The sequence below is a fragment of the Spermophilus citellus genome, assembly GCF_964194105.1.
Source record: "Spermophilus citellus genome assembly, chromosome: 5".
Classification (NCBI taxonomy): Eukaryota; Metazoa; Chordata; class Mammalia; order Rodentia; family Sciuridae; genus Spermophilus; species Spermophilus citellus.
The window spans coordinates 107,270,204-107,293,366 of NC_138186.1; the positions used below are offsets into that span (position 1 = coordinate 107,270,204).

Here is a 23,163-nt window from a genome sequence, read left to right on the forward strand (position 1 = left end):
GATATGGAAAAAAGATGAAAATGGCAAGCAATATAGCATAGGCAATATAGCATAATAAAGGGATCAAAACACAAAATTTACTTGTGAAATAATCCATAGAGACAAGTCAATGAAGTGATAGAAAAAAAGGAGGATTTAGCTAGGCACAGTGGTGCACGCCTGTAATCCCAGCAGTTTGGGAGGCTGAGACAAGAGGATTTCGAGTTCAAAGCCAGCTTCAGCAAAGCCAAGGTGCTAAGCAACTCAGTGAGACTCTGTCTCTAATAAAGTACAAAATTGGGCTGGGGATGTAACTCAGTGGTTGGGTGCTTCAGAGTTCAATCCCTGGTACCCCCCTCACCCCCCAAAAGGAGGATTTAGACAGCTTTGTAGCACAGTACTAAAATGCAACAGAATGTATAATGTGGTAATAAATCAAGAAAAAAAAAGCCCAAACCTAATGCTTATCATTTTTCAATCCTACTGAAACTGGTCAAGAGATCCTATTCTATAGAAAGGACTTTTCTGGACAAATCTAGAAATCAAAAGCAGGTGAATAAAGGAATATGTCAATCAAAAGAGTGAAATTATATGTGAATTTGAAGTAGCACTCACCAAACTACATTTTAATTTGATCCAACGATCATGTCAGCCCTCTTTCCTGGCGGGCCCCCTTTAGGATTCTATAGAAAATAACATACTCTGGGGCTGGGGATGTGGCTCAAGCGGTAGCGCGCTCACCTGGCATGCGTGCGACCCGGGTTCAATCCTCAGCACCACATACCAACAAAGATGTTGTGTCCGCCGAGAACTAAAAAAATAAATATTAAAAATTCTCTCTCTCTCTCTCTCTCTCTCTCTCTCTCTCTCTCTCTCTCTCTCTCCCCCCTCTCTCACTCTCTCTTTAAAAAAAAAAAAAAAAAAAAAAGAAAATAACATACTCATACCCCTTCTGCCTCTCTGGTAACTTCTCCTAAGATTCCTTCCTGGGTCTTTTCTCTTCATTCTTCTCAAATACACAGATATACCATTTAAAGAAAGGACTTTTTAATAATATAATATACAAGAAAGGTCCACCTACCTTTGTACCTATCTTCCCTCTTTCCTCTTCACTTCACATGCCCACAACCTTTGCTATAGATCCCTAGAACCTCCACAATGCCCTCAACAGCACCTGGGCTTTGATGGCTCAGCAGTGTTGAGTCTTCAATGAGTTTAGATGGAATACCCTCCCTCCTCCTCTGCTTTGACACCCTCTCACCCATCCTTCAAGGTCAAGTTCAGAATTTACCCACCATTCATCTTTCATTTGCACTTACATGTCACATATTATCTGCTATTTCTTATCTGCTGATATATTTTTCTACCCCAACAGACTATGAATTCCTCAAGTTCAGAGAATGTACCTTAATTATAACTATATCCTTAAGGCCTAAAGCATGCCAATTTAGGCTCAATAACCATTTCTTGTTCTACAAAAATTGGCAGAGAGGTGGCATGAAAGAATTAAAATAAACACGTTTAAAATAAACACAGAAATGAAACCAGTGACTCTATAAGTAAGATATATGTGGAAAAAAAATTTCCCTATCTTGGTACAGAGAAAAAGAGGATGAAAATGGATAATAAAAACTGAAACACAATGGTTAAGAATCAAATGTGTGAATGTCTTTGAAGCCATCCAAGAAGGAATAGTATACATATTGAAATTTTACTGTTCAAAGAAAATATTAAAAAGTATAACTTCCGTTAGTATAAAAGCAGCCCCTGAATACATAAAAGAGACTTGACTCTGGCCACAAAGAAACTCTGATTGAAATTAAAGAAAGATTCATGAAAGAGATGATTGGAGAGGGAAAAGAAAGCTATTTTCTCAAATATGATGATTTCTTAAAAATTCCAAATCTATGTTAAGACCATAGGTTGATTATAGAGAACAGAAAAACTATGGATAAAAAAGAAGTTCTTAAAAAAAGAGATAACCTAAGAGCTAAGAGAAAAGACAGACTGACAGAGACGAGAATATAATAGCAAGGGTAAAAAGACAGGTTTAATATTGATCTAATATTAGACATGCTGTGGGGGAACACATGCTGAACATTAGCAAAAGTATCACTTTGCCTTCATCATAATTACTTACATTCCAAATGCACCATATGCTTAAAACTAACATATTGAGAAATTATCAGCCCAGTACAGAAACTACAAGGGAGAGCATCTTAAGATTTTATGTACCTCTCTTTTCCTCTAAGTAAATTCATCTTAGTTAAAACATTTTTATTATGATTAGTGTTTTAATCAATAAGGCTTGCTATGATTTGGATGTGTCCCCCAACGGCCCAGGTGTTAAAGGCTTGGTTGCAGCCTCTGGTGCTCCTGGGAAGTAGTAGAACCTTTAAGAGGTGTGGACTACTGGGAGATGGTTAGGTCATTGAGAGGGCCTTGAAGCAGATACAGCCCCTTTCTCTTTTTGCTCCCTGGATGCCATGATGTGAACAGGCCTCCTCAGCCACACTTTCCTGGCACGATGGACTGTGCCACAATAGTGCCAAATGACCATGTCTTGAAACCTCTGAAACTGTGAGCCAAAATAAATTCATCCTCATGTTTGCAAGTCCAAAGTTACAGTGCTGGAATGTTAACTGACACAAGGCCCCAATACAGAATAAACAGGTGGAGTTTCTAAATGAACTAAGTAGATCAACATGGAGACTAAACATTCCTAATCAGCTTCAAAGCCTCTTGAAATTCCAGGCATCTGAAGGTAGAGGGAGAAGGTAGAGGAACCAACTAGGATAAAAACCCTAAGGGCAGAAGGAAACAGTACGTCTTTCACTTCAGGGATCAATGTAACCCTCAAAAATGTAAGGAGGTAATTCATTTCCCTCCATGTTTATTATCCCATTCCCCTCACAACCTCTTATATGTAATTTTGTATAACAATGAACCGATGTGATTCTGCAATCTGTATTTGGGGTAAAAATGGGAGCTCATAACCCACTTGATTCTAATGTATGAAATATGATATGTCAAGAGCTTTGTAATGTTGTGAACAACCAATAAAAAAAAAATCAATCTATTAAGATTATAAAGTTAGAATTTTTTCAAAACCGAAAAAAAAAATGTAAGGAGGTGACACAAAAAATCTGGAACATGGTTAACTTCTTCAGAAATTTCTTCTGTGTTGATGAAAATGGCAGGGACTAAGCAAGAGATGTGTACAAAGTCAGACTAGAAATGATTTATCAGAAAACAAAGTCAGGATTTAGACTCCATTTAACTAGAAATTGGCAACAGTGAGTACTGCAGAAACTGTTCTCTCTCCTTTCTCCTAGAGTTTCTTTAACAAGCATATTTAAAACTTCTGAAATATTCATCATCAATCTTTAGTAGCAAGAAAAGCAGAAAAAAGAATTAGAGAAATCAATGATTTTTAAAAAAAGCAAGCAGATTGTAGGATTAGTGGAATGGTGATTTTCTGACATAATGGATCTGGAAACACACTTCCCACCTAAATACTATCTCACACTGTGACAAGGAAGGATATGTTTCTAGTTACAAGGTGTCTTAGATACACATACTATTATGGTATATTAACTACATCTTACCCTTTCTTCATTTTTTCATAATAGATAAGAATAAACTATAGGAATGAGGAGACTGGTGAATTCAAAAGAACCTTAAATCTTTCATAATACATACTATATGTTTTTCTAAAACATTTTAAATGAATCATATCTGGTTGAAGAGGAAAAAAATGATATTTCTGTTAAAAGCATACTAATTATATGAATTTGCTTTAGCCAAATACTATCTACATATTTTTGTACATTTTTTACATACTAAAACAAGAGAACATTTTACCTAACAAAAATATAGAGGATTTACAGTTATCCTGACTAACTAAAACTCAAACACAATATTTTAAGTCTGTCATGGATAGCCATTATAGCTAAAAGAGTAATTACTTAAAATGGTGTAATACTATTAAAACTTACTTCAGGACATAACTGCGTTCCAAAAAAAAACATATATTTCAAGAGTATAGTTTGTTGAGTTCTAACAAAAACAAACAATCTAAAAATTTATATGTAGCAACAATTCCCAATAACCACATTATTAAAAAATATGAAAAAATACTAATAAATGATTTACCAAGTCAATAATAATCACAATATGTAAGAGCTATTATAAATCAATAAAAGAGAAATTCAACAGAAAAATAAAAGAAGGATATGATCATGCAAGAATAAAAAATACAAATGGCCAGTAAACATACAGATATTCAACCCCATCATTAAGCAAAGAAATGCAAATGACCATTTCATCTTGATAGTAACTGTTATATGAGATAATACTTTACAGATATATCAATTTTTACATGTCTTAACAGAGGCACTGATCATCTTCATTTCAGATTATCTTTTCTATATCATTTATATAGCAAACAGCCTTGGGATATAAAAAGAGGTCTTCCTCTTGAGCAGTGGGCAAGTTTACAGAAAAATGATGTCTCCCTCTAAGGCAAAAATCAGGCATGTTTACTTGAATTTTACTATGAAAAATTCAGATTCTCTAAACTCAGGAGGAAACCTGCGGCATGTGCTAGTGTTATCTGGCCTTTGTCACATCATCCTGTAGAAACTGGGGCACCAGGGCTCAGCACAAGATGATATGCTCTGGCTGCCATTACTGCTGTGTTCTTTGTCTCTGACCCAGAAGACTCATGTCTTCTGCCAGCAAACTCTTAGCTTGCAAGCTGGATACTATTGCAGACTCTTGGCCATTCTTAGCAATGATATATGATGGCAAAAGGAGCATTTTTATAAACTGTACATGTCTACTCTTAACAACCTTTTTGAAGAGCACTATGGCTGAATCTCTGAGAATTTAAAAAAATATATAGTCTTTGACCCAGCAATTTAAATATCTACACTAAAGAAAATGAATGTGCAAACATATACTGTAGTTCCCTCACCTAAGGGAATAAGTTTCAAGATCCCAGTGGATGCCTGAAACCACAAATAGCAGGGAACACATGTATATACTTGTTTTTTTCTCATGTACACTTATCTATGACAAATTTTGACCTTTTCACTTAAAGGAAACACTTGATACCTTCTCTTGGCATATCTGAATTCCCAGCATCACTACTACTGAGCTTTGGAGCCATTAGTAACATACATACATACATACATAAATAAAAGGGTTACTTGAACACAAGTATAGCAAAACTATGCAGTTGATCTAATAACCATGACGCTACCAAATGACTAACAAGTGGATGGTGGATACAGCAAGGATGTGCTGGACAAAGATATGATTCGTGGAGTAAGAAAGCATAAGAATTCATAATGCTACTTAGAATAGTGTACAATTTAAAACTTATGAATTGTTTAGTTCTAGAATTTTCCATTTAATAATTTCTGACTAAGACTGGACTGTAGGTAACTGAAACCATTAGAAAATAAAACTGAAGGGGAAACTACTGCACAAACAAAATGATCCTGTAATTTTGTTTATATTATAAATACAATATAAATTTATACTAAATATCAACAGAGGATTGGTTCAATAAATTTTGGATTATTCCTACAATTAAATACCAAAAAGACTTTTTTAGAGACAAGATAACATTGAACCAAGCATGGTGAAACATGCCTATAATCCCAACTACTCAGGAAGGTAAGGCAGGAGAATCACAAGCTTGAGGCCAACCTGGGCAACTTAGCAAGACCCTGTCTGGAAAAAAAAAATTTTTTTTTTAAAAACCTATGAATGTAGCTCAGATGTAGAGTATTCCTGAGTTTAACCTACAATATGTTACATGAACTGACACAAAAAGATGTTCCTCAACTATGACTAACTAAAACTTGCAGAAAATTACACAGAATAGACTGTCAATTATGAAACAAATGTAGATTATACTCATTTTAAAATCTGGAATGTAAGAATAAATTATTAAACAGTGATGACTTTTGTGGAACATGGTTATTGGACAGGTGGGCACAGAACACTTTCACATTTTCCTTTGGCTATTTATGTACTGCTTAATTTTTAAAGAGAACATACATATTTATTTATGACTTAGTAGAGTTTTTAAGTATTTATTAATAAGAAACACTTGAAAATGTATTATTTTGGGATATCCAGTTGAGATGGTAATATAAAAATGGACACAAGGCTGAGGGATCACTTCTATCACCTACAGATACTGAAAACAGGTATAGAATGTCCTGTTTTGTAACTGACAAAGACACATACCACAGGTACTAAGACAAAAAAGCAAAGTCAAAAGATTTGCACATTTTGAATCAGGCTGCTTCTCTTATGTACAACTCTAGGGAGCAACTCTACATAGTGAATACTGAGTGAGCAACAGAAGGGATTTATTTAACAAGCATTACTAATTCAACTGATTGTGGTAAAGGCAAACCAAAAATATTAAGTTCAAACATAGGCAAGAAACTTAGGGGGCTTAAGATGTAAAGAAGGGGACTTAACTTGTCCCAACTAAATTAGTTCATTCCCCAAATATTTAGGAATATGTACAATATACATTGTTTAAATTACTAGAAATTAGAACATATTGCAAAGTTAGAGTAACAAGAGTAGCGTGGCATCATCACAGAAAGTCAGAATCACTGCTGAACAGTTCAGAAAGAGTCCCAAGAATACACAGGAGTTAGTGATATATATATATATATAGTACTTATCAGAAGGGAAAAAGAGAATTCAACAAATGATGCTGGCATCACTGGTTAACAGCAACAAAAAAAGGTGTAATCTTGCTTCCTACCTTATATATGAATAAAACCAATAAGAGTGCTAGAAGAAAAAAGACGAGGATATCATATAAATTTAGATGATAAGTGGCCTAAGAGGACACCAAAGTTAAATTCATGAAGTTAAATGGCAATTGTACACTACACCAAAATTATGAGAAGAAGACAATGATACTAACACAGAAAAAGAAAGGGCAGTTTTTGTTAGATGACCACACACACAGAAGTGAAAGATAATCTGTTAACATTGTTTTTGTTTTGTTTTACTGTATCATGGCATAAGCAAAAGAAATTAACCACCTTATACTCAGCTGAACTCTCCGATTTTCAAGTCAGTAACAAAAGGAAGGATATGAAAATGCAGGGTTCAGAAAACCCAAAATTTGGGACAGCAGGTAACAAGTAAAAGTTGGTATTGAAAGTATGAAATGAATCCAATTCAATGACAACTCGAGAGTGCCTACTATGGGGTGATGCACACTGCCACTAGAAAGAAAACTTTACTTTCCCGCAAGAACTTAATATCTGATAAAGGACTATAGGTGCCTTGAGGTAACTGGAAAAAGGCCCCTGTATTCAACCAACAGGTATAATATGTAATAAAAGAGAGACATGATGTGAGTTTGACGAAAAAAAGGTACCCATATTATGAACTTAAGAAACCCAGGAATGCATGCAGAAAGCAGAAAAGTCAGCTTGTATCTTGAGACAGACACAAGCAAAAAACATACACCTGGTGAAGTAGTGAAACCTCCAGGGCACAAAGCCAGACACAGTATCAACTATCAATGCAACTACCTGACCACAAGTTTATATCATCTTAACTTCTTTCCAAGTAACTTGCGGGTGTGTGTGTGGGGGGGTGTCTTTGTGGCAATGAGCTTTTGGGCCAAGGAAATACAAAACGACCCACACTGCAAACATGTGCATAAGGACAAGTGGATGGTCATCATCAGATTCTAGGTGCACCCCCAAACACGGAAACGAGGTTGCAACCAGTCATCGTGTGGCAGTCCAGAAGAAAGGCATGGGCAGAAACCATCAGATATCACAGGGAAATAATGGCAGCAGATACACCAGCAACAAGTTTTCTTCAGCAGGCAAGTGACTCCAGGCTGAAGACCAGGTCAGGAAGAAGCGGCAGGTGTGGACAGCCCGCAGACTCCCCGGTGTCAACAACCCTGCGTAGGGATACGACTCAAGCCCTGCAGGGACACTGGTGCAGGGAAGCTGCGCCTTGGCACCTAAGCAGAGTTCAAAGGTCCCAGCAAGCCCCGCAAACGCCGCGCAGCAGGAGGCGGAAGCGCGAGTGGTGGGGGCCTCAGCCTCACGCCCACGCTCCCCCCAAACAGCTAGCCGCCCGGCCCCGCCCCAGCGACGAAGGAAGACGGAGACCCGCAGGAGGGAGAAGTAAAGGAAGGGCCGTACCCTGCAGGGTCCGGGAGTGGCACGCGCCGAGGGCTTCACCCCCGACCAGGAGGCGCGGGAAGGCCAGGGCGCGAGACCGCTCCCAGGCTCTCCCGCTGCGGCACCACCGCGGCAAGCCCGGCCCAGCGCGACCCGGAAGGAAGACACGGAGGCCGCGGGGAGGGGCGGGGCTGGGGAGGGGCGGGACTCGGGGCGGGGCCCAGAGACGAAATGGGGCGGGGCTTGGGGGCCGGGCGAGCGCTGCTCCGGCCCAAGGGGCTCGCAGACGTCCGCAGCGCCCTTTTCTACGCTGCGGGGAGGAGCTTCTTGCTGGCTTCCTAGCGTACTGTGTAGTGCTGTAGAAATGGCCCAGGTACGCTGGCTACAAATCCTCTGATGGAATAATGCCTTCCAAATAACAGCCCGTGTAGAAGTTCTGCTTGGGCTTCTTCAACCCAGAGTTGGTGGCTAAGGTGATGCATAGGTATGCGTGAGACCCGTCCACAGAGGAAAAGCAGACTATGCATCATAAGTGTTCTAAAGGCATAATTCACCAAACCTCTTCAGCCCCACATACAAATCCTTAATGCAGGCCCATTTCCATCTTAACATAGATTAGCCCATAACCATTAACCCTGATAAAGAAGATGCTCTCACCTTCTCCTTTAGTCATTTTCATTTATTTTCATTAGTTACAGTATGACCCTTTGTTTAGCTTGGACATATTTATCTTGTTACAAAGTTTCCGTTAAAATGGAAAGTTTTTAACAATATGTTGAATCACACATTATTTGCTGTCTAATTGCTTGTAAAAAGGCAAAATTGTAAGGATATTTATTTATAAATTATGTAAATGAGCTGACCCAATATATGATATGTAGTGTAAATTGTTTACGAAAATGAAAATTTTAAAAAGGAATTGAAGTTTAATCCATAACCCTCAACCTTGAGTGTGACCAGCACTTAATGACTTTCTTCCTAAAGATTCAGTATTGGAAAGGAGAGAAAAATAGCTTTATTTCAGGAGCCTGATAAACATAACCTTGATCAGACAAAGGTTAAGACTATCAGTAGTAAGTCGATAACATGCACTCCGATATGGTGTTATGAGAAGGGCATTCTGCCTCCTTAACAATCGGAGAAAGTGGATGAGTAGTGTATGGGAACACTCTGTCACTGCAACTTTTCTGTAAACTTAAATCTGCTCTAAAACAAAAACCGAATTAAAATAATAAGTTAATGTATTAATAAGTTAATAATATTAATACTGACCCTTTCATACTTGCTGATAAGTCTTAATTGAATTGATGGCTATTAAGGCACTCCAGTCCTGTTTAACCGTGACAGTTTCTCATTTCTAACACAATTTCTAAATAATTTTTTTATTAATGTGTAAAATTTATTCAGAAAATGGCACAAAATATGTAGAGTTTGACGAAAAGTGAATGCATTTGTGTACTCACCAATCACATCAAAAACTTGATAATTTACTAGTGTTCAGAAGTTAGTTATATCTGAATTTTTAGTTTTTGTTTGGTTCTGCCTTTCTAATAAATGATTTGTTTACCTTTATTTTTGTGGGCTTTTATGTGTGGTTTCTATGAAGTTTCTTTCTTTTTTTCTAGCTTGAGTTTTTAGTAAATAAATATACTAGAGTTCATTTATTTATTCTATTCTTGATGGACATTGAACTGTTTTTACTTTTGATTATTGCAAAAAAAATACTATTAACATTCTCGTTCATATCTTTTTGGTGTATATATTTTACATGGCCTTTTGGGTTTTGATCTCCTCAATGTCTAAGAGATGTGGTAGTTAATGCTGTGGTTTTTCTTTTTTTTTTTTTTTTTTTTTTTTTTTGTCCAGTTTTTATTGTTGTTTTGTTTGCTTGTTTTTTGTACTAGGGATCAAACCAAGGGCCTTGTACAGTCTTGTTTTCAATGGCATTTAAATTACTTCTCGGAAAGTAGATAATTTCAAATTTAAAGAAAAGAAAAGCCTAAGAGGAAGTGCCATTTCTGTAACTAGATGGAATTTTGATCATTATTGTTCAGTTGACCCTTCCTCCAACTTTCTCATCTCAAGCTGTGGCCATACTTACTTTGCTAGGCTGGAGAGCCAAGCGAGGTCAAAAAGAAAAAAAAAGGGGGATGATGTTTATCAGTAAGTGATGGTCCTGATTTAGTGGCTGAACTATTGCTTAGTTATTAAATGGAATGTTGTTTGGAGCTGAATCGCATCCCACGCTGTAACAGCACTATTACAAATAAAAAAAGTCTCAACAAGGCTTAATTGTGCATAAAGTCACCAGCTCAGCAAGCTAGTTATGATCCATTCTATGTTCGATTCAAAAGTTACAATGTTCTACTCAAGTGGGGAGGCAGCCAAAGAAGCAGCAAGTTCAAAACTCCTCTTTGTCCCAAACTCTTGAAACACTGACCATTGTATTTTCCATTATTTTCAAGTGATTTTTCTTTATTTTAAAATGAGATGTTTATCAACCATAAACTTTCTGAATTGTGAGCATGCATGACAATAAAACTCCATATCAGAGATGTATATATATATATATATATATATACAGGTATATATATATATATATATATGTATATATATATATATATATATATATTTCAGAATACTGCAAAGAGGGCTGAAAATGTCTTTACAGTAACCCTTTGGTTCTCTAGCATTAGTTCCCAAGTAAGTTTTCTCTAGAAAAGACCTTTCAGAAAATACATTTTATTCACAATTCAGCCCCAAATCATGAACCACTCCATGATTTTTTAAACTAACTAGTTTGTTAGAAAGTGGAGTTCAGTCAGTAAGATCAATAATATCAGTTCCAGGTTTTTAATATGCCAGTAGCCAAAAAGCATGAATAATAGCAAGTGGAAATAATCATCTAATTTATCTAAAAACTAGATATCTAGTTTATTTAAAAATTCTTATAGACCCTAAAAGTTTTCACAACATTAATCTAAAAATGGTCAAAGCCAATGAATAGAAAACCAGAATTTTAAGCAAGAAGAAAGCTCAAAACTCATGAAGCCCAAACTTCTTTTTTTTTTTTAACAAATGAGGAAACTGAGGCTGAAAAGGTTAAACAAATTCCCTAAATGTGTGTTAGAGCTTTCAACAAAACCTAGTTCTCCCAACTTAAATCAGAGTTTTGTTTTATGATGACAGATTACTTTACAATTCATTAAAAACTAAGTATGCAAAAAAAAATAAAGCTTCATGATATATAATTCATGTGTGGTACAATTTACTCAAAAACAGAGTATAGTTCGATGTTCTTTTCTACATTACATTTTTTTATTCTAAATGTAAAACAAACAAATAAACAAAAAACTAAGCATGCTCTTCTATTGACATAACCTTGAAGTAATTGAATACAGTTGATGGAAAAATTGAACTTGGAAGCAGGAAGACCTGTCTATACAGTCCTGCCTTATTAGTAACCCTGTGATCTTGGATAAGTAACAACTTTCTCTGAACTTGTTTGCACCCCTCTGAAATGTGCCTAATTCACAGACACTGGAGAGATTTAAAACAGGTCATATATGTAAAATCACTTTGGGAGTGATACAATAGTATGCAAATGAATTTTGAATGCTGTTTTTATTAATATTTATTACAATATTAATTGAAAATTATCAGTTGAAAATCCATAACTGAGGACAAAATGTCAGCATAGAACCTTCAAGTTCATTCTAATCTAACCCTTTTAATTGTCACCAAAGAAGAGAAAAAGTCTAAAAAGAATGGATGACCTACCCAAAGATTTATAGCAAGTTGCTTGTAAAGCCAAGACTTCAGTATGTACTCCTCCTAACTTTTAGCTTTCAATGAAAATTTTCAAATAATTTAAAAAAGTGAATACTGATTAAATCAGTGAGATGGCCTATAATAATCTGACAAAACTTAGAACTGCATTTACACAGACCTACAAAGAATATCTTGAAGTATATTTAAAAAATAAAAACATAATCTGTTCAGATTGTACCATTTTAACTTGTACTTTCTTTTTCTGTGGCTTGCATTATATCCTTAAAAATTGAGCATTAATGAAGTTTGTCAGTGGTTGGAGATAATGTGGGAGAAATATCACACGGAGGTAGAGGACAAACTAGATCATCTTCTGAGATAACTTTACTCCTATGGTATCAGGGTGAGCAGAACCCACAGCCAGGAAAATAAAGCTGATAGCTAGGAATTCAGGTAAGACCAATAGAGGTTACACTCCTCCTCCTTCCTCCTTTTTCCTTTCTTTAAGTGAATATACTTTTAAAAGAGTCCCTGTGTGTCTACATTAATATTAGGCAAGTCCCTGGGTCTATTTACAGAATGACATGGCATCCATAAGTTATGGGTTGGTAAGGGTTGTCTCCCCAAAAAGTTCATGTGTAAGACAATGTAAGAATGGTCAGAGGCTAAATGATTAGGTTATGAGGGCTTTAACCTAATCAGTAGATTAATCCACTGATGTTAACTGGGTGGGAAGAACTAAGTCACAGGGGGTGCCTGTGAGGTTTATATTTTGTGCCCCGGGAACAGAGCTCTCTCTGCTTCCTGTTGCTATGTTCTGAGCTGCTTTCTTCTACTATGCCCTTCTGCCATAATGTTCTGCCTCATCTCAGACCTAGAGCTATAGAGTTGGCCAACCAAGCACTGAGACCTCTGAAACTGTGACACCACAGGAATATGAACATTTTCTGTTCATACAGGTAAATCAAAAGTGATGAGGGGTTATCTGAGAGTTTAAATCTGAATGTGCCATATACTTCAAGATTTCAACTTCCTGCAACTATTTTGTTCACAGTAGAAGATTTGAGGAGACTGGGTTGTATAGATAAACTTTCAGTGTTCATTTATCTGTACCTTTGCACAACCATAGCCCTTCCCTGTGATAGCACAGCTTGTGTGTTTAAAAAAAAAATACTGAAGAAAATTATTCTCTGGGTTACCATCTACTTTCAAACATGAAGAAGTTTCTCCTGTTTTTGTCATTGAGCCATAAATATTTTTCTATACTCTTAATATAAGCAATATAACTTGCATGGTAAATATGAATGATTTAACAATAATTTATTAAGTGTAATTTAAAATGAAATCTTTACAATAATTGGTGAAACTTTATTATAAAGTTTCTGCTAAACCCAGCACCTTTCAATGATGGATTTTCTTCATCCAGCAGCCCTATAACTCTTTTGAAGTTTGTGAAAGGACAATTTTTTTATAATCTGATAAGACCCTAAAAGAACATCTTTAAATATCATCCTTGTGATACTGAAACTATTTGGAGTTTCTTGGATAGATTCTTCAGTGCCATGTTTGAAAAAAAAATTCTTTATTTCAAAGTCATTGAAAAAGAAAAAAAATGAGTTTTAAAATAAGCTTTCCTTTTTCCCAGTTAAAAATTGGTAGGAGGTTTTCAGAAGTTTGAGGAGAAATTGACTTAAACTCTTCAACGGGCTTGCCAAAATGTTACCAAGGATAAAGCTCCATATTTCCATGTTCTCTTATTTTTTTCTTATCATTTTGGATTTTGATAGTGAGAGATTTGATAGCTTTAGAGTAGGAGGTTTTTCTTCTAAATCAAATGACTAACGGAGCATGCCACTAAGAAGTTGAGAAGCCAGGAAGAGCTGTGGGCAGCATTCCCACTTCCACCTGCCTCCTGGTCTCCTGCCTCTGGGGATGCCTGCTACTGCCAGGACAGCACAGACAACTTGAAGGTGAGCCAGATGAGATTTAACAATGGTCAGTTGGGATCGATCCATTATAGAACCAAGCACTTTATTTATTATTTACTAAGTAGATTGCCATTCATATAGTGTTGAGCCATTTTATAAGATAAAAAAATATGAAGCTAATTTTATTTATGCATGTCCTATTTCCATAGCCTTTAGAGCATCTAGAATTACCCTTAATGCAAATACCTCTTTAGACTGAGAAGCTAATGTGACTCAATTTTTAAAAATAAATAAATAACAGCAGCTTCTACCTCAAGTCCTGTCCTAAGGAAGGGGGAGTGACCCTTGTCCTTGGAAAAACCCACAGAGTACTCCTAAGTACATACCCACCCTGCTGAGTTGTTTGTCTGTAAATAACAGGAGAGGTCTGCCAGGTGCCCCTGACTCAGTTAGGCTAGGTGAGGACCCATGGCAACCCCCCTAGCAACCTCCAATCAGCATAAGACAGGGAAAATACCTGGAATGCCAGATGACCCCCAAGTAGTTTATGGTGGTTGATACATGTTGGGAAACCATGTAGTTTAGCACATACACCCCTCATGGCCTACACCAATCAGTTCAAACGAACCCCCCTCTTGTACTAGCCAACTTGTTCCCGCCAGTGAATGTGCTAATCAATGTTAAGAGTTGTTGTTTGATTTTCCCGAAGTATGGAGTGATTTGCTGTGTGATGTTGTGCCGCATAGAGTATCTCCCCCAAAACCTATAAAATCTCACTGAACAAAGGACCAGGAACGGTTGTGAGTCCAGGCTTGAGCATGAATAAAGACTCTTGAGAGTGCTTGTATCGGATTCGGCTCCTGCAGGTCTATTGGGATCCCGCGAATCTGGCATAACCAAACAACCAACACAAGTATATAGAGAGTATATACAGAATAATAGATTTTTCAACTACTTTCTTTGAAGGTCACACTTTGATGAGTGGTGGGGTTTATTTTTGGTAATCATAATATTAGTAGTTTATTTTCTTACTAGTAAGAATTTATGTTCATTTACTTCTTACTAGTGAATAAATTCTTACTAGTAGGACCTCAAAAACAAATTATTTGTAGTCTATTTTTGTCATGCTTTGGATATGAAGAGTCTTTCAAAGACTCATGTATTGAACCTTGGTTCCCAAAGCCGCAATGTTTAGAAGTGGAGCTTTTGGGAAGTGACTGGAACACGAGGCTCTGACCTCATCAGTGGATTAACCTACTGATAACTGGATGAACTACTGGGAAGGGTGGGGCAGGGTTGGAGGAAGTAGGTTACTGGGGGTATGCCCTGGAGACTAAATCTTGTCTATGGCGACCTCTTCTTCCCCACTTCCTCTGGGCTCCCGGGGCCCTCCCTCTTTCCTGGCTGCCATGAGCTGAGCTGCTTTCCTCTGCCATGCCCTTCCCCATGATCTTCTGCCTTATCTCAGTCCCAAAGCAATGGAGTTTGCCAACCATGAACTGAAACCTCTGAAGCCACAAGCCAAAATAAATCTCTTCTAAGTTGGTTTCCTCAGGTGTTTATCAAAGTGAGCAAAATATCTGACTAACACAATTCTATATCTGTGCTTTCAAGTATGGATAGGAATCTAAGCAAGCATTCTTTAATATGAAATGCCTGACAAATACCAGTTGTCATGTAGGCCAGCACTTCTCAAATTTTCATGGGCTTATGAATCTTCTGAGGATCATGTTAAAATGAAGATTTTGATTATGGGTGGGGCCTGAGTTCTGCATTTATAACAAACTCCCAGGGATGCAGATGTGACCAAATTCTGAACTATATCCTGAGTAGAAAGCTTAAATCCACTTAACTTACAGAATACTACATCTAAACTATGACAACCTATGATGAGCCAGTAGTTTCACAAAGTAACACCTGAACTTCAACTGGAGACTCAAGAAAGACAACGGGTGGACTTTTGTTAAACAGTTATTGTTGACTCCTTTAGATAGTTTTGGATTTCTTGGGAATGGTGAGAGGTGATCCATATTCTATTTTCATTTTTCTATAAAGGCAAATGCAAAGTAAAAACCTATGAAGGTGATGGGATGCACAAGTAGGCAACCCTTTAATCTCAGAGGACTATAGCTGACCTATCTTGCAAGCAATTTAGGAATCCAGTAGTCAGTGTTAGAATTTGGGGGATAGAATTTTGGCATGTCTATGAATATATAAGCTTGACCAATTTAACTTTTGTATCATCACATCTCCTGTTGTTCCAATCTGGCCTACCTTTGTCTTTACCACATATAACTGTAGCACAATGCCTTAGAAATGAGGGCATAAGAAAAACATCCGATTTGTTATTCATAGCAACAACAACTCCAAGTCCAGACAGTTCCAAAGTAAATCTGAGCAAGGACTTGCTATGACTTTGTGACCAAAGACTTAATGTTCTCATACCTTTAGTGAGTGATATTGACTAACTACCAGTAATTGCTGATTTATGGGCAAAGTTTCCTCAACCTTGTTTTCTTCAGGAAATGCAGCTTCATCTTCTGGAAACATGTTCAATCAGTCACTTCACATTCTCTGTAAGCTTTGGGAGGGGAACTAACTGAAATATAGCACTCAGGGATGGGAAATAACTGAAATATAGCATCTGGAAAAGAAATTTTACTGTTCTATAATTTTCAGAAGCACTTAAGAAGTGAAGGGTAATGATGTAATTAGAAGAGTCCTAAAAGGCATCTACTCCAAGATGACAAACGGGGTCAATTTCAAGTGCCATAAAGCAGAGGAATGCTGGCAGATATGCCTTTATTTTCCAACCCAGATCTAATACCAATGCTAACTTCTACTCCATGTTTTTCTTTTCTTTCCTTTCCTTTTTATTATCTGGAACTATAACAGTGTTCACTTTATGCTTTGAATATAATCCTTGCTCCTCTGCCACAGCAACTTATTTTTAAAATGGACATGTTTCTTTCTCTTCCTCTTTTCCTGCTCCTCCCTAATCTCTCCTCCTCCCTAATCTCAGGGGAAACAGGGTTACCTTTCTTCCCCATCCTAGGCAGAGTTATTTGTCTTTGAGTACACACTCACCATAGGAATGAAATAATCCAAACTTTGGGGAGGGTATTGAAAGATCTCAGTAATGACTACCTCCCAAATTAACAAGTGAATTACAACTCCAGAGAACACTGGAATGTAGCCTTTGAGTCACCTCTTTAAAAGCCCCCTGCCCTTGGGACAGGAGTTCCCTGTGTTTCTCCTTTGCTAGCAAAGCAATAAACCTTCTTTTTCTTTTTTCTCAAAACCGTGTCCTCATTATTGGATTAGCATCTTGGACAAGGACCAAGCTTTCAGCAACAGTATCCACTACCTACTGAGGAAAAATTAGGGTCATGTTAAGAGCTGAGGATGATCCTTCCAAATTCATTTAACCTTTAAATTACCTCTACCCCTTGTCTCATTATTAGCCATCGCCTAGGGCTTTACAGAACCATATCGCTGGCAACCTTTGCCCTCCAATATTTCCAGCAAAGCTTGTATTACCACTGGATATTTTGTACCCAATTCCATGGTCATGAATGACCATGTTATAACAATCCTTAAACCATTCTATAAAATGTTTATGACCAAGTTACTTACTATATTTGGACACATAGATGTAGCTCAGGTTTCCATCTATATCCTTTTCCTGAATTGGGGACCCTAGACCCCTGGAAGATGTCACCTCCTTCATATTCCATCCTTTCTCATTCATTTCATGTAGCACTGGGAGGGAAGCAGAGGTTGGTGACAGCATCATTGGGACCTTACAATAACTTGGATGTATCCAAGTATAGAAATATATTTTGTCCTGTGTATTTCTGGATTCAGGAGAGTGCTAACTGCAGTCAGGATGTTCAGAGTTGATGTAGATGTTTTTCAGGTAGTGTGACCTTGGCTGTGTTACTTCACCTTTTTGATATTTTGTCAAGTGTAGATAATGGCAGCTGCTCTTAAATGTGGTTAATCAAAGAAAATATGCAAAAGAACTGTGTTCTCTCAACAGGACAAGCTCTAGTCTATATAAACACAAGGAATTATTAAGACACTGATATTTTCAGACTAAGTCAAGTGTGATTGAATTTTGAACCATTAAATGTGCCTGTTCAGTGATTCTGTTATCCGTGGGCTGATTCTTGATATGCTAATGAAGACCTATGTATAGTTTTCTTGATTAACTCATGGCTCAGGGCTTGTTACTTTAAGCACCAAAACAAGATTCAGTTTTTTGAGGCATTGCATCCAATATCTCAATTATTCATTTTAGGAATTAGTGTAAAATTAGCATAGACCCCTGTTCATATGGAAATAGATGGTTATGTTAATTGGAATGCTGTAGCTGGAAAAATTCTTGCATAATGAAAGGACTGATATTAATATCTTTGAATGGAAGATGTATATCATATTGTTAGTAAGATATAATTCATTCATGCATACTTGTTATTAACAATTATTTTATGTAGTTTATCTCACTCCCTAAGTAGAAGCTATTCAATATATCTAGCAAATATTTTGAAATAGCAAAATGCTAACTTATTTTTAAATGTAAAAAACTATGTTAAACTATTAAAAATTTCTTCTTCCTTTTCTTATATTTTCTATTACATTTGATGTTCAAATTTTCACATTTGGCTGTTAGAAGGGTTTGTTAATTCTTAATCAGAATTGAATAATTAGTGGAACCCTCCACCAGCTATCTGGGTTAAACATTAGGTGTGTATTGTGACCTCTCTAAAATTCCTTGGTTCTCCCAGGTTGTCCCTTAAAGACGTTTCTGAATTTATATCAAAGTTAAGCCCAAATAGTGGGAATAATAATTTATGGAAACACTGTAGGAAACAAGATCTCAATTTTTATCATATGTAAATGTGTATGAGTACACACACACATACACATATACACACATGCCTTAAGTAAGCCATCTAAAATTAAGATGGTAAACTTACGAATCTTATTATGATATATAATGTATATAATAAACCTTATAAATACTATATGTATATAATAAACCTTATAAACATTATATTTTACCTTTCCTTTTCATCTAGAAATTTAACTCAACAGACTTACATTGAGGAGCTATCATGTGAAAGGCTTCAGGATAAATATTGGGAGGAAATAAACACCAGCAAGGATCTCACTATCTAAATAAGGACATAATTCATGTATATGGATAACTTACCATAAGAAGATGTTTTTAAAACATTATGTGTAAAATTCTGAGGAAGTATAAGATTGGACAAGATTTGGCACTAGGCCTGACTACTTGATGGAGTTGGTATGTTGAATTAGGCCAAAATTATAGGTAAAATTCTGGGTGTTTTTCAAGCAAAAGCAACAGCAGGGGCTGGAGGAAAGGGCAAGAAATATTTAAGGATTAGCCTTGAGAAAGTTATTGTGGATAAAGTAAAGTAAATCTTACCCCTTTTCAACCTGCACTACTTTGTGATAACTTTATTTCCTTTTCATTAACACTGTGAAAATATCGTTTCTGAGAACAGACTAATACGTGAAGACATTCTAAATAGAAAGTGATTTTCTAAGGAGCACTTACACAATAATTTTACTTCTTCAACTTGCCCAAGACAACATTGCAAATGTTCACCAGGGGCCTAAGGTTGCCCCCCAAATCATCTGGTAACACTACATTAGCCACCATTTGAAAAGCCCAGTGTACAGGAAAGATGACTGGGAAGGCATAAGAGGCCACTGGGATGGGCCTTTGTCCATGGAGATAAGAAGTCCAAACACAGGGTATCATTTCATACTCCAGCTGAAGCCCAAAAGTGAGAGGAAGTAGGAGTTTCAGATAAAAACATTGAATAAATAATCCTAAAACAAAGTGGCTTCTCAATGATTTCTAACTCAAAATTCTCAGATGGGGATGTCTGAATATAGTATTAATCTGCCATTTGATCAAAGGACCTATTCCACTTACTATGACTATATATCGACTCATTCTAAAACCTCATGGAGTAGAATAACGTATTAAGCTCACAGACTGTAGGTCAGGATTTGGAACAGAGCATAATAAGGTTGATTGCCTCTGCCCTGTACTGTCTAGGCTATCTAGGTATTTTGCTGGAGGACTTGAAGCTTTTGACTGTACTCATCTGTCACATGTCTTGCAGCTGGACTCTGTTTGTCAGATGGAGACCTCAGTTCCTTTCTACTTGGACTTCACCCTGTGGTCTCTTTGCAAAAAATCTAGTTTGACTTCATTACAATATGTTGGCAGAATTCAAAGGGCAAGTAAGCATCCTAAGGGAGAGAGACAAAGGCTGTTACTTTTCTGTAACCTAGCTTTGGAAGTCATATAGTGCTTCTTCTGTCATGTTGTTACTGGGGAGTGTTTACAGTTCCAGATTCAAGATGAGAAGGCGCATACCTCACTAAGAATAACAAGGTTCTAAAGAGTATGTGAAATCAGAAATATTGCCATGACCATATTTGTAGCATATACTACAGGGTCCTAAAGAATTCATAGAGTCACTCATGCTGTGTGACTCTGTTTTTTTCCTTTTTTTCCCTTTCCTATATTCATTGTAGCTCTGTTTCCTTGAAAGAGGAAAAGAGGGAAGCAAAGGATTTAACGAGAAACTTGGTTTATGATTAGTGAAATCATTTATAAAGTATATTATGAATTTTCAAAATTCAAATTCATTATAGATTAATATTCCTGGAGCATGGAAAGGACAAGTGACAAATGTCTTTGGAGATGTGATTTGTAATAAATCATTGAGAACTTTAACTGCCATGCTGAGAATTTAGGTCTATGCTGGCCTTGGGACTTTGTTCTGTTGGCAGTAGAGAAAGAGCAGCATGTCTTTGAACAGTGAATGACATAATCACTTAGGAAAATGCCTCATTTTGAAGGCTCTGGGCAATATGAATCACAGTGGGAAGTTCTGGAACAGAGAAAACAGGAGCACCTCTCTTAATTGACCTTCTCTTAACTGAAATGCTTATTAACCCCTGCTCTCAATGTCACAGGGCATTCTGGGTGCTGAGATGGTAAGATGCACTCTAACACTTCTGTGTCTTCTGCTTTCCGAGAGTCAGGATGTTTGCTTCCAAGTCTGTTTATGAACTTTAATTGTAATTACATAATTTAATTAAATATTTTAATAGTTGTTTTGTGGATTCAGCGGCCACCATCTTGGAGAGCTGAAGTATCCACCGCCACTCTCCGACAGACTGCAACAATAAAACAGGTCTGTGTCTCCTAGCCTCTCCTAGGCTTTCCGGGGGGAGGGAGTATCAGAGTGAGCCCGCATAAAGACCAGGGGAAAACTAGAGACACCTAACCTTCAACTCCCCCTCCCATCAGCAGCCAAAACGAAACCTGTCTAGCCAGCGCTGGGGGAGGGGCAAGCAGAAAAAATCAAAACGATAGAGTGCCAGGGATCCCAATAGCCAATTGTGCGACCCCGGGGATCCGGGCTGACTGATTCGCCCAGCCTTCCCCATGGCTACAGAAGGCGGGGCGCCGCAGAGAAGTAATTAATTAGCAAGCAGGGAGAAAAGTGGCTGCAATTCTGTGGAATCCTGCTGGATGAGCCCACACTGACCCCCGGGCTGAGTACGGGATTTCAGAGGGGGAAGGAAGCGGTACAGTTCTATCCCCCACAACGGGAACAAAACAATAGAGTGCCGGGGTCCCCAATAGACACCCTCCACACCCAACAAACGGCAGATCCAGAGTACAGTTTGAACTGCCGAGAGCCATCACTCAGGGGAAATCTGGTCTAGCAGGAGAAACCAAGACTAGCAGGAGAAACTAGGGGACTAGAGGCCAGGCCCTCGCGACTGGGCGGCTGGAAACCGCAGGCCCGCCAGTGACAGTTCACCCACTGCCCGCGTAACTGGGCGGTAGGAGAACGCCCACCCGCCGGCTACCGACCGCAGGACGGGGTGCCTAGAGATCGCCCGCCCACCAGCGACAGCCGGCCCGCTGCCCACGCGACTGGGCGGCTGAAGTCCACTCCCCCGCCGGCAACCGATCACCCGCCCGCTGCCTGAGATACTGGGCGGCTGGAGACTGCCCGCCTGCCTCGACGGGGAGCTGAAACCAAACAGAGACAGTCCAGTCACACAGCCCCATTAGGACACCCCAGCAAGGAGCCTGGGGCCCGTCATAGCAGAGTAGTGTCATAGCAGAGTAGTGACGTCACTGGAGCTCGGCCGTCGGAATTCCTTCCCAGCAGAATCCACGTTAGCAGGCACAGTTTAACAACACAAAGAAGAAACAACAGAGTAATACAGAACCAAAACAAATCTATAGAAGAGAGAAGAAACACGGCAATCAAATAGAGCTGGAAAGTAACGTGGACAACATGAGAAAACAAGGGAAAAAAGGAGTACAAACAATGCAGGATAACAACTTAATTCTATAGGAGGACATAGAAACATCAGAAGCAGGGATAGGGAATGAACTCAAGGCCTACCTAACTCGAATGGAAAGGAATATTAGGGAAGGCATGAGACAGCAAGTCCAAGCAATAAAAGTATATTTTGAAAACGAATTAAACAAACAAATTCAAATGGCAAAGAACGAGCTCTACCAGGAGATAGAGATCTTAAAAAAAAATCAAACAATAATCCTAGAATTACAGGAAAATATAAGCCAAATTAAAAACTCAAACGAGAATATTACAAACAGACTTGATCAAGTAGAAGTCAGAACATCAGATAATGAAGACAAGGTTTATCAACTTGAAAAGAATATAGTCAACACAGAAAAGATGCTTAAATCCCATGAGCAATCTATTCAAGAGATATGGGATGTCATAAAAAAACAAATTTGAGGGTCATCGGGATAGAAGAAGGCACAGAGACTCAAACCAAAGGAATGGACAGCATATTAAATGAAATAATTCTAGAAAACTTCCCAGAAATGAAAGATGAAATGGATTGCCAAATCCTGGAAGCCTACAGGACCCAAAACATTCAAAACCATAATAGATCAACTCCAAGACATATAATTATGAAGATAGCCAACATACAGAACAAGGAGAGAATATTAATAGCTACAAGAGAAAAGAGGCAGATTACATTCAGGGGTAAACCAATTAGGTTAACGACTGATTTCTCATCACAGACTTTGAAAGCGAGAAGATCCTGGAACAATGTATTTCAAACGCTGAAAAATAATGGATTCCAACCAAGAATACTGTATCCAGCAAAATTAAGCTTCAGATTTGACAATGAAATTAAAATCTTTCACGATAAACAAAAGTTAAAAGAATTCGCAGCAA

General features: G+C 37.7%; 1 protein-coding gene and 1 long non-coding RNA gene across 3 annotated transcripts in view; one reads left to right on the forward strand and one right to left on the reverse strand.

The window, feature by feature from the left end:
• Positions 1–8,360, reverse strand: part of FBXL4 (F-box and leucine rich repeat protein 4) — a 79,888-nt gene extending 71,528 nt beyond the window's left edge. Inside the window, exon 1 of one of the 2 annotated variants that reach the window (XM_081294742.1) lies at positions 8,193–8,360. The gene's annotated coding sequence lies outside the window, so the exon portion shown is untranslated. The remainder of the gene's footprint in view (positions 1–8,192) is intronic. The other variant, XM_081294741.1, reaches the window with a different exon arrangement.
• The window catches only part of LOC308648711, a 627,872-nt gene that overhangs the window by 170,408 nt on the left and 434,301 nt on the right, over positions 1–23,163 (forward strand). The window lies entirely within an intron of this gene.